Source organism: Zingiber officinale, chromosome 11B (genome assembly GCF_018446385.1).
Source record: "Zingiber officinale cultivar Zhangliang chromosome 11B, Zo_v1.1, whole genome shotgun sequence".
NCBI classification, from domain to species: domain Eukaryota; kingdom Viridiplantae; phylum Streptophyta; class Magnoliopsida; order Zingiberales; family Zingiberaceae; genus Zingiber; species Zingiber officinale.
This window is the reverse complement of record NC_056007.1, coordinates 66070997-66082514: the sequence shown is the minus strand read 5'-3', so window position 1 is coordinate 66082514 and position 11518 is coordinate 66070997. Positions and strand designations below refer to the sequence as shown.

Sequence of the window (11518 nt, the reverse complement as noted above, 5' to 3'; positions counted from 1 at the left end):
CTTTTAAATGGTTGTAATAAGTAATAACTACTTAGCTAATTGTTATACGATTGTAACAAAATTATAAAAATTTAAAATATAAATATTATTATATTAAAATATTTTTTTTCTCAATTTAATTAAAATTATTTAAACTTCATTAGGACAAATGACTATAATAATATTTATATACTATAAAATATTAGAATAAGGATGGTTACAACATTATAACTTCACCCATTTAATGTTGTTAAATTGACCATTCATTATTAAATATGAAACGTCTTTTTTGAGTGTTTACCCGACCTATTTGAAATACAGCCCACCCTATCAACAAATAAACAAAGTCCAAAACTAATCCAGAGATCTTGGATCAGGGATCCCTGCCCTACAATCTCTACCAAAGTAATGATTATGAAAGGACTAAAAATAACAATTTTAACAATAAAAAATATCAATTTACTTCATTGTGATTTTTTTTTTGTCAATTATAACATTTTACAAATGAAAACAGTTTTTTAAAATAATAATAATAATAATAATAATAATAATAATAATAATAATAATTTCTGTTGAGTAAAAAATACATTATAAAACTAATTTCCTAAAAAACATTTAATAAAAAAAACAAGTGGAGCCTAAAACGTACTTAAGTGGGTAGTGATGTATAACATCTCATCATCACCAATATGATTCTATTTAGTCCACTACAAGTAGAGTCATCCACCAAATAAATCTTATTCCTCCACGAGTTCTAAAAGCCAAGCCAATCTCCAGTGCTTGCCTTGTTCTTGTACAACAGAAACAGAACAGGAACCATACACGCTAGCTAGTTAGGATGCCGTTCTTAACCACGATGAATTAAGATGATGAACCACAGACGAAATTATGATACTGAGACAACATGCTCTACGAAACACTTGATGAAGCATCAAAGCTGCATCCATTCTTGCAACGTTGGCGCAGCTACTCCTATATTTTTCATGTCTCTGATATTTTCTGTTTCACATAGGCACTTATTGTTGAGTTATGCACGATAACAACTTCAGAAAAATATAAGAGAGTGAGTAATCAAAAGATGACCAACAAGGCATAGGCAAGAATGGATTGAGGAACTCACCTGAGTGAATTTGAGGAGTAGCAGCGGCAGTAGCATTGGATATCAGAGTCACAGAATGGTAATCCAGTGCAACAGCATCGAATACAGTTTGTCTAATGCAATTTGGAGTTTGAACTCCTACAAATAATAATAAAACCTCTCAGAATTTTTCGAGGAAAACTTAGTAAACAGAACTAATCATACTGCCTCATTTAATCTTGAAGTGAAAAAAAATTAGTAGTTTTCGATATACCGAATTTAATTACTTTCCACCAAATCCTTCAAACATACTTTTGGATTATATAAAGAAGCATTAAGAACTGGAGAGTGATCAAATACAAAGAGATGGTTAAGCTGCACAGCAGCCAAGTAGACTCACTCAGATTGAGGTATCTTATAAAGAATCTGGACAAAATTGACAACGAACTATTAAGATATCAAATCAAATTTAAATTCTACCAAGATTGGCATACCCTCCTAATAAGACAATTACCAATCCAAGAACTATCTTAAATGACTTGTCCTCTTAAACTTTCAAAGTTTGTATTTGATGTTTACTTGAAAAGGACGTTTGGTTAACATTCTCTAAGTGTATCTTTTTGGTTCACAAGGATAATAGTATTTCATACTGATGTAGAAAGTTCTGCAAAGTTGTAAACTCCTGATTGCAAAATGACCTAAAATATCAACTCTGACATAATTTGGAGGTATTCTTTGTATCAGAGATAAGAAAACTTAATTTGATATGTTGTAATTATTATTCCATGAACCAAACACAAAAATACATATTTCTTTTGACATAAGTACTTCTATTTCATTATTGTCAGTTCCATTTCAAGATAACATGAAAAAAGGAACAAAAAAACTCAATGACTGAAACTGCAAGTGCCTTGTCAAACCACAAAGTGAGAAGAACAAAAGGATTTTGCCATAATATTTTACTTTGAAAGTAGCTTTTGATAACAAGAATTCATTTTCTCCAAGCAAAAAAATTCAAATAAACTCAGTAATTACATATGGAATCATAAGAAAGAGAATGAACATGATAAGAAAGAGAGAGTAACTTGTTGTGATTCCAAAGATTATGGGATAGAAGTGGACAGGAAACATGAAAATCTACAAAATTCTATGGAGGAAGCCCTAAACTTTGTTAACTAAGAAAAGTTTGGAAGAATAATGTCTGCTAGTTTTTTGGTCTGCCAATTAATTTTTAGTTTGCAGGAGAAGTTAATTGCAATCAGATTGGAAGCCAATGTCAATGTTTGTTGATATCATAGAACAAAATTGTTTGCAAGTGCTAACATACATAAGAAGCAATAATTATAGTATGCAAAATTACAAGATAAGAATTGGTGCCCTGTTTTTAAGTACATTAAGCAAAACAAGTAGTGGAAATAAATATATCATTTCTAATATTTATCACTGCTCACCGACAACAACCAGATTCTTGATTCCAGAGCCATGAAGAAGATGATGAAGATTTGTGGCAAAGAACGCACTAAAGCGTGTCTTCACCAACTTATAGTCTCCATCTGCAATTACAAGTCCATCAGCTAGCTCCGCACCAACACAACCCTTTACTGTTGGTCCTTCACCATCGGAATAGAAGTGCCTGCGAAAATGTTCCACGTCTCTTCCAAAACGATCATGTTCTCGAACAACCTGCAACTCTTAACATTTTCTTTCAATCCACAAGACTATATAATACAAAGTTAAATTTAAGTATACATGCATCAAAAGCTAGAGATATGACTTCCCATATAGCAATGGATTAAGATTTATGTATCCAGACTAGGATAGTTGGAACTAAAATGGCTAAATGATGATGATAATGATTATGTATGAACCAAAAGAAAGAATGTATTCGACCTCAAACAGTAGCTTCGCAACTATTACTTATAAAAGTGCTGACATTCCTGTATACCAAGCATCATACCAATTATGTTAACCATGCAAATAAAAGTTCTAGTGATCATCCTCATCAATCTCAATTGTACTTTTAGAAATGATAGTAATATCAAATAAGCCTCGATTTGCAGATAATGTCAATAATTGACACAACTTAATCCTGACCAATTCATTGTGAAATCTCTCTCCTATGGGTGATTACGCTCACCCCAAGCAGCTTTTACAGCCCATCTCCAGGTTATCTGAAGGGAGGTAAATCACCGACCGTCAAGTGGCTAGGGGGTGAAATCTCTGTCCTATGGAACCATAAGGGAAGAGAGTTAATAATGGAATAAAAAGTAAAATGAATGGAAGATATGAGATTATTCACGCCATTCCAACCATAGCAGGTTATTGTCCTCAAAGGAAAGTAGCCCACCACAATACTATACCTCGATTCTTCCATCATCTATTTGGCATACATTCTTGTACAAAAACGGCTTATGCATTTAATTCACAGTAGTCTGCCAAAGAAGCAACCTAATTCATGAAAACGCGTAGCAGAAGTTTCTTATCTCCATTCTTCCCCATTTCCCCAAATAATTGAACTCACTAGAAATAAATGCTACCCTAAGTTTCAGGAATTTTCATCTACATCTCCCCGACTCGATTGTTTGAGCAAACCCTTTGAATTTATTACATCAGATCGTGGATAAAAAAAAAATTAATCAGAAGAATGGTGAAATATAAACAATGTTGATAAACGACGACGGACCCAAATCACCAATATGCCACGCTCCCGTGCTGCTGCAACGGCCTGGATCACGGCCGGGACGATGTCCTGGCCGCCTGCGACGAGCAACGGGCTCCCTCTCTGCGCTAAAATGAAATCCTTCTGCAAATTGATCCAAATAAAACCATAAATCGAAGCAAAAGACCAAATCAAAAGAGGATTCTTCGATTAGGCTTACCTGCATATCGATGACGAGCATCGCCGTCTCACTCCATTCCGGTGCCGCCATCGCGGCCCTCGCCTCGATTGCGACGAAGGAAGCAAAAAAGTAAGCGCACAGTTAACAAACCACTCATTTATCCAAATTGAATCATGGGTAAATTGTCCTAAACTTTATTTCCGCTCCTTCGATGTAAACTTTTCATTCTTCAACTAGGGACCAAATGTACTTAATTGCCCTTATTTATTAGGTACGAAAAGTTAAAGTGAAATATAATTTCTCTAAATTTACATATTTAATCTAAAATCTAATAAATCTTCTATCAAATTAAACATTACTCTTCGATTCATATATTTGATTCTAGTTAAATAGTGTTAAATAAAAATATAATATAATTCTTTTTAAATTCAGTATCATTTAACTATAATCGAGTATATCAATCAATTGGTCAAGCGAAAAAAAATACATATTTGATTTGATAGAAAATATACTAGGTTCTAGTTTAAATGCACTATATTTAAGAGGAATTATACCTCATTTGGACTTTTTTTTACCAAAAAATAGGACAATTAGGTAAATCAGTGTGCTAATAGTTGAAGCAAAGAAAAGTTTGCATCATTGCATGCAGGGAGTGGGAATAAATTTTTTCTAACATAGGGATTGAACACAAAGTTGAGTTTGTTATTACAGATTTTAGGACAATTTATAGCAATTTTTTAAAAAAAATATACATTTCTAATTAAATTAATTTTATTTTTGTTGCTCAAAGAGGGGGGTAACACCTCTCAACCTCTAACGCGGAAGAAGAGGAAGAGAGAAAGAGATCGTGTGGAGCAATGAGACAAAGATGCACAAGAAAGAACAAACATGAGAAAGAAGATGAAGAAGAAGAAAAAGAAGAGTTACTGTGGTTTGACGGTGTACCCACTCCACAAAATGACTGATGCTTTATTAAATTTTTCTCTACTCAAGAGAATAATATTCAATGATTCTCATAATCCAATAGGTTTACAATGATCTTTATAAATAGTGTCTAAACTCAAGATCCGATAAAATGATAACAGATTTCTATTATGAAAAACCGTAATAGAATTCTGTTATGAAAAAATTATAACAAAATTCTGTTATAAAAAATTGTAACAAAATTTTGTTACGAAAAATCTTAACAACTTTTTCTTCCATGACATCCCTCACATTGACGTTCATCCAAATATGAGTCACTCGTCAACAATTTCTACATTGGTGAATATTCCCGGCCCCCTTTGAAGATCATGAGTATCTGAACAAAACTTCACCTAGATCTCTGGGTCTGTGCTTCCTTCACAATGTCGGACCAGTGATTTTGGGGCCTGAGGCGAGCACAAAAAATGGTGCCCTCAAAGTTTGACATTCATATATTTTCCAATCAACGTAAATATAACAATATCTTTAGCGTGAATTCTAGAAATAAAAGATAAAAAAATATACCATCCAAAACAATGTCATAAGCAAATATTAAGAAAGCCAAAACGATCCAAATAAAATATAAAATTCATCTTCCAACCCAATATATGTCACTTGAATATTGCTCACCTCGTAGTTTTAGAAACGAAAGTATTGATTAAGTTAGCATAATCAACTTTCTCAACCACTTTTTTCTCAATAGATAACATAGTCAAACCATTTAGTCTTTCTTACGACATAGTTGATCGGAGATAAGTTTTGATCAATTTCAAATTGAAAAAACTCCTTTCGATAGATGCAAATGTAACTGGTACAGTCAGCAAAATTTGATAAGCAATATAAGCATTTGGATAACAACTATCCATTTTATTCAAATAATTTAGCACATCAATCACTCTTTTTGATTTTCTTGGTAATGAGTGTCTTAACAACTTTAGTTCTAAATATAAATCTAATCCATCGACATCAAAGTGTCCATCATGTGTTAAAGACTCTTGAAGATTGACACATGAGTGCAAGAGATCATCATCATCAATAGACTTCAATCTCTCCAAACTAAATAAAAACTCAAACGTTTCTTCATATTTTTGAAATTGTTCAAACTGAGTTTGAAGTGAAGAAAGAGCTTGATCAATTATAAATAGGAAGTAATTAACTCGAAAAGATTCTTTAGGAGATTGGGTTACCTTTTCACTATTGATCTCATCAAATTGTCTCTTTCTTTGAATGACACGTTTTCTCGAAAAATAGGTTCAATTCCCATTTCACTTGCAATATGTTCAACTTCAATTAATGCTTGATCAAATCCAAATTCTCTAAACTCTTGGAGAGAAGAAATAAGTCCTTTTAATTGTCTAATAGCAATATCAATATCCATATTTTCTGCTTGGAGAAACTTACTAACAATGTTAATCTCATATAACAACTTATACCAAATTATCATTCCAGACACGAACTCAAAATTCTCAAGTTCAAATGATGCCAAACCCTCAGCTTCACTCTTTATTTTTGAGTCATTAGAAATGTTTGCCAAATCAATTAAAGTATCTCATATTTTCGAAGTTTGATCTTTTATGGGTTTCGCGCTTTCAACATGACTTTCCCATCGTGTTTATGATAATGGCTTGACTGTAAGACCTTGCACATGATCTTTGAAGATTTGCCACCGCTTGGTAGAAGAAGAGAATAATGAATATATGCATTGTATAACACTGAAAAAGGGCATTGCTTTAGGACAACATTTCACCATATCACATAATGTGAGATTAAGACTATGACATCCACATGGAGTGTAGAAAGCTCTATGATTAATTTCAAGTAATCTAGTTTGTACACCCTTATGTTTTCCTTTTATATTAGATCCATTGTCATATCCTTAACCTCTTATATTATCAATGTCAAGTTCGAGATTGTTCAAAATATTTTTAACCTCTGTAAAAAGCCCAAGTCCTGAAGTTCCATTAACTTTCAAAAATCCAATCCAAAATTCTTCAACCGCTATTGCATTTTCTAAATCATCCACACAGCTAATTACAAGGGGCATCTGCTCCTCATGACTTGCATCTAGAGTGCAATCAAGTATGATAGTGAAATACTTTGCATGTTTAATTTTTGCAACAATTGAATTTTTTTACTTCAGCCGTTAACATCTGTATCAATTCATTTTGGATTTTGGGTCCAAGATAAGTGTAATGAATCTGCCTTTCTTGAACACGCCAAAGGTGCTCCTCCATTATTGGATCAAATTCAGCAATCATTTCAATTAGACTGCAAAAAGATTTCATTATTCTCAACATAAAGCTTCTCATTATCTCCCCGAAGTGCCAAGTTATTCTTCGCAATTCTTTGCACAACTACAATTATTCTCTTCAATACTTGTTTCCAACGTTCTCTCTCCTTATTAATTGTTACTTGTATATTTTCATGAATTGTCTTTTTCTTTCGAAGTCTTCTTTTTAATTTAATCCAACTAGTCATGCAATCAATATGATCTTTACTAGTTTCATGAAAGAAAAAGAAGGAGGAGTAAAGAAGAAAAGAAGAAGAAGAAGAAGAAGAAGAAGAAGTGATAGTAGATTCAGAGAAGTAAAGCATTATCTCAAGAGAACATAAATAGAACAATACTATTGTATCTTCCTCTTTCGCTTCCATTATCTTTAAAATCTGCACATACTCTCCAATCTCAAGCCCTAATTTATAAAAGTCATGACAAAAGAGACATCGAAGAGAAAAACTGGATGCACATGGTATCAGAACCACTAGAGTCAAGATGTAGGGTTTCACATATATTGTTAAGTTGGAAATGTAGAAAAACAAGCAAGATGCCATTGAAAGTTCAATGCCTATATATTAATTATGAAAATTGTTAATTTACATGTGATGAAGATAGTAATTTTCATCAAATGACTTGCAAATCAAACCATTCATAAATAGTATTTATATTTTCCATTGTTCTTACGTTTTGGCAGCCTGTCTTCCTTTTCCAATAGTAGCACCAAAGTATCTCTGTAGGCAAACATTCAACAAGTAGAAGCTTTAGGTACTTCAATAAATTTGTCAATGTTGAACAATATCAGTAATGTATTCACACAAAATCACTCAAAATAAAACTATTAGAAGTATGAAAAGAGCAGTATTTAACATATAGCATGAGAATTTTCATAAAAGGATTATGGAGAAATTTGTAATCCGTAATTGAATTCAAGGCTCAAATTAAGACTAATATAAAACTATGAGAACTCACATATGATATTCCAGAGGGTTTAATCATATATAACTGAGGTCCCTCTCTGTCATAACCACCAAGAATAATCCCACATCCAAAAGGCTTGAATAAAACATAGCCCTGTTATATGGAATTGGATAAATGGAAGGAAGTATTTCCATTAATCTTCAGATAAGCACCACCAAACACAGCACCAACACCACAATCCTACCTGAGCCACTAATAGAGTGTACAAAGATGAACATAACTCACAACATGATATGCTACCTCCTTGACAGGGATGACTTCCCCATATACTTTGTACATCACAAAACATAGAATATATCATATATGCCAAACTAGTAAAAAAAAAATAATTGTTTTGTTGGGCTTCTGATTAGCCAACATCGATTAATACAATCTATTTATGTTTTAACGAGCATCTAACTATTCAAAATTAGAACAAGATCATGCTATAACCTACAGGTTAGAAATAACATCTAACTATTCAAAAGAAGTAATAAGAGAACAAGATCATGCTACAGGTTAATGCAATACCTATGTGCACAAAATGAACAAAAAGGAAAATTTTAGGGCTCTGAGAAATTTTCTTCCAAACATAGCACAAGATTCAGCAAGGACACAACTCACCGGTCTAAGAAGCAGGTTAGCAGGAGAGGAGATGATCAAGAACAATGCGAGCGATTAAGTAACTGCAACTTAGATCGCCTATCACCACTAGAATCTTTGATCGGGGCAAACTACAATAATGGGGGAGGCCGAAGGGGGGAGGCCAAGCCGTCGAGGTGAGCGGAAGAACTAAGAAGGCGAATCAGCAGTCGCTGAGTCGCCGATGGGAACAGGAGCAGTGACGCAAAGCCATAGAGGTAGAGCTGATGGCGAAACGACAGAGGAGGCTTGCAGCACTTCTGCCATTGCAGAGGGGTGAACTTCTTCCCTGGCGTTGGCTTCTACTTTCTTGATTAGAGTCGCGTCCCAGTTCTCGTATGGTATTGGCTTGCCGGTGCCATCAGTTGGTATTTCCAGCCCGATTTTGATGATCACCCAAACTTCAAAGTGGGTATGGAGATATGACTCCATCCGACCCTTCCAGTAACCGAAGTCTTCTCTGGTGAAGAGCGGTGCTAAAACCTTCTTAGAGAGCCATTAAAGATCTTGCATGAAAAAAATGAACAAGAAAACGAGTCCCAGGACTTGATCCTGGATTAGCAGTGCGGTTTAAGAATAGAAATAAAATACGATCTCGAGTTGTGTTGCACCTACTTTGAGAAAAAAATCCGATTACGAAAAACTAGATCGGAAGACGGCAAGAATACTGATTCCGATCGACTCCGAAAAACTGAAAAATACCACGAAAAAGTGCTTGACTGGTGGTTGCACCAAATCGAAGCGACCTCGCTCTGATACCAATTGTTGGATCGAGAAGCGCTAGAGGGGGGTGAATAGCGCTTGTGGCTTTCACTTATCGTAATCGACAAATCAACGAGTTAAACGCAGCGGAATAAGTAAACAATCACAGAAAGACCCAAGTGTTTTTACTTGGTTCAGAGCCTTGGGCGACTTCTACTCCAAGGCCCACGCTCGTTGAGCGTTTACTTTGGGCAATTCACTATAAGATCACAAAGTTAAAAATATGTATTACAAAACAATAACAATAAAGCTATACCGACAACAAAAATACTGAAATTAAAGCTCCGGGTCGTCGAGGTGTTGCTACAGTACTTCTGGAACGTCTCTTGAGTAGCACACAAGAGAATGATCGCTTGGCTATTGATTGAATTGAGCTGCTGGTTGAGATCTGCATATTATGGTTGTTGAAGGCACCTCAAGGCCTCTTGAAGGTGCCTCCATCACTGTCGAGTCAGCCGCGCGGATGAGCGCTGAAGAAGTCCTCGCTGATCCTCTTGAAGGCGCCTTTAAGCCTATCCGAGGCGCCTCAAGCTTCCATGAGGGAACCTCCAGCCTTGCTGCGCGCACATCTTCTCCTTTGCACCTGAGGCGCCTCCAAGCTCCATGAGGGTGCCTATGGTACTATTCATCCGAGGCACAAAGTGCTATTTTGTCCCTGCAAGATAGGTTAGTCCACAAGACAACAATATATCCTATAAAACAAAGTTAGCACATAATAAATATAGCAACAGAAATATTTTGACAGTCTCCGGACTGTCCGGTTGTGACTTCGGATTTTCGACCGGAAACCCTAGGTTGAACCAACGCCTACTGTTCCCTCTTCCGGGAAACACGTCTTCACCTACTCCAATCAGGAGAGCATACCTGATGTCAGTCTGATCCTCCAGACCGACTAGACTTTTCGTCTAGGGTTACCACCCCCTAGGACCTAGGGTTACCATCCCTAAGACCTAGGGTTACCACCCCCTAGGGTTTTTCGCCACCTAGGGTTACCTCCCCCTATGACCTAAGGTTACCCCCCTTAGGATTTTCCACCACCTAGGGTTACCACCCCTAGGACCTAAGGTTTCTGCCCCTTAGGTTTTTCCTCCACCTAGGGTTACCACCTCCTAGGACCTAAGGTTACCACCCCTTAGGGTTTTCCACCTGCCTAACCAAAGTTAGGACTTTCCTGCAAACTCATTCAACATATCATATAACAAATAACCTTAACTTTGAATCCCTTTGCAAATATCAAAACTTGGGTTCGATCGTTGGATGCTTCTCGCACCAACATACGATATAAGCTCCTAATCATTCAACTAATCAATTGGGGCATTCTTCTTCGCGGCGCACATCCAATCGGTCAACTGATCGATTGGACTACGGTTCAATCGATCGGTTGATCGATTGACCCACCTTTGACTCATCTCAATCAAGTTCAAAGTCTCCAATTCCAACATCTTGCCAACCGTGACCTGTTGGAACCTTATGCCTAGCATCCGGCCAACCTTGACCTTCTAAGATTCCTTCACCAAGTGTCTGGTCAATCTTTTTGACCCACTTGGACTTTTCCCTCCGTGGCAAGTGTCCGGTCAACTTTAACCCACTTGGACTTACTGTCTCGTGTCAAGTGTCCGGTCCTCCATGACCGACTTGGATTTACTTCCACTAGATGTCCGGTCATCCTTGACCCATCTGGATTTCCTTGTGCCAAGTATCCGGTCAATCCTTTGACATACTTGGACTTCTCAATACCAGGTGTTCGGTCAACCTTGACCCACCTGGATTTTCACGTGCCTAGCTTCACTCACCAGGTCTTTCCATCTGCCTAGCTTTACTCACTAGGTCTTTCTATCTGCCTGGCTTCACTCACCAGGACTTTCACCTAGCTTCACTCACTAGGGTTTTCACCTGGCTTCACTCACCAAGATTTTTCTCTGCCTAGCTTCACTCACTAGGACTTCCGATATGTCTGGCTTCACTCACCAGGACTTTCACCTACCTTCACTCACTAGGGTTTTCACCTGGCTTCACTCACCA

General features: G+C 36.2%; 1 pseudogene; it reads right to left on the bottom strand.

Annotated features, from left to right (window-relative positions):
- Window positions 1–628: 628 nt before the first annotated feature.
- LOC122035043 lies at window positions 629–4095 on the bottom strand (annotated as a pseudogene).
- Window positions 4096–11518: the final 7423 nt, after the last annotated feature.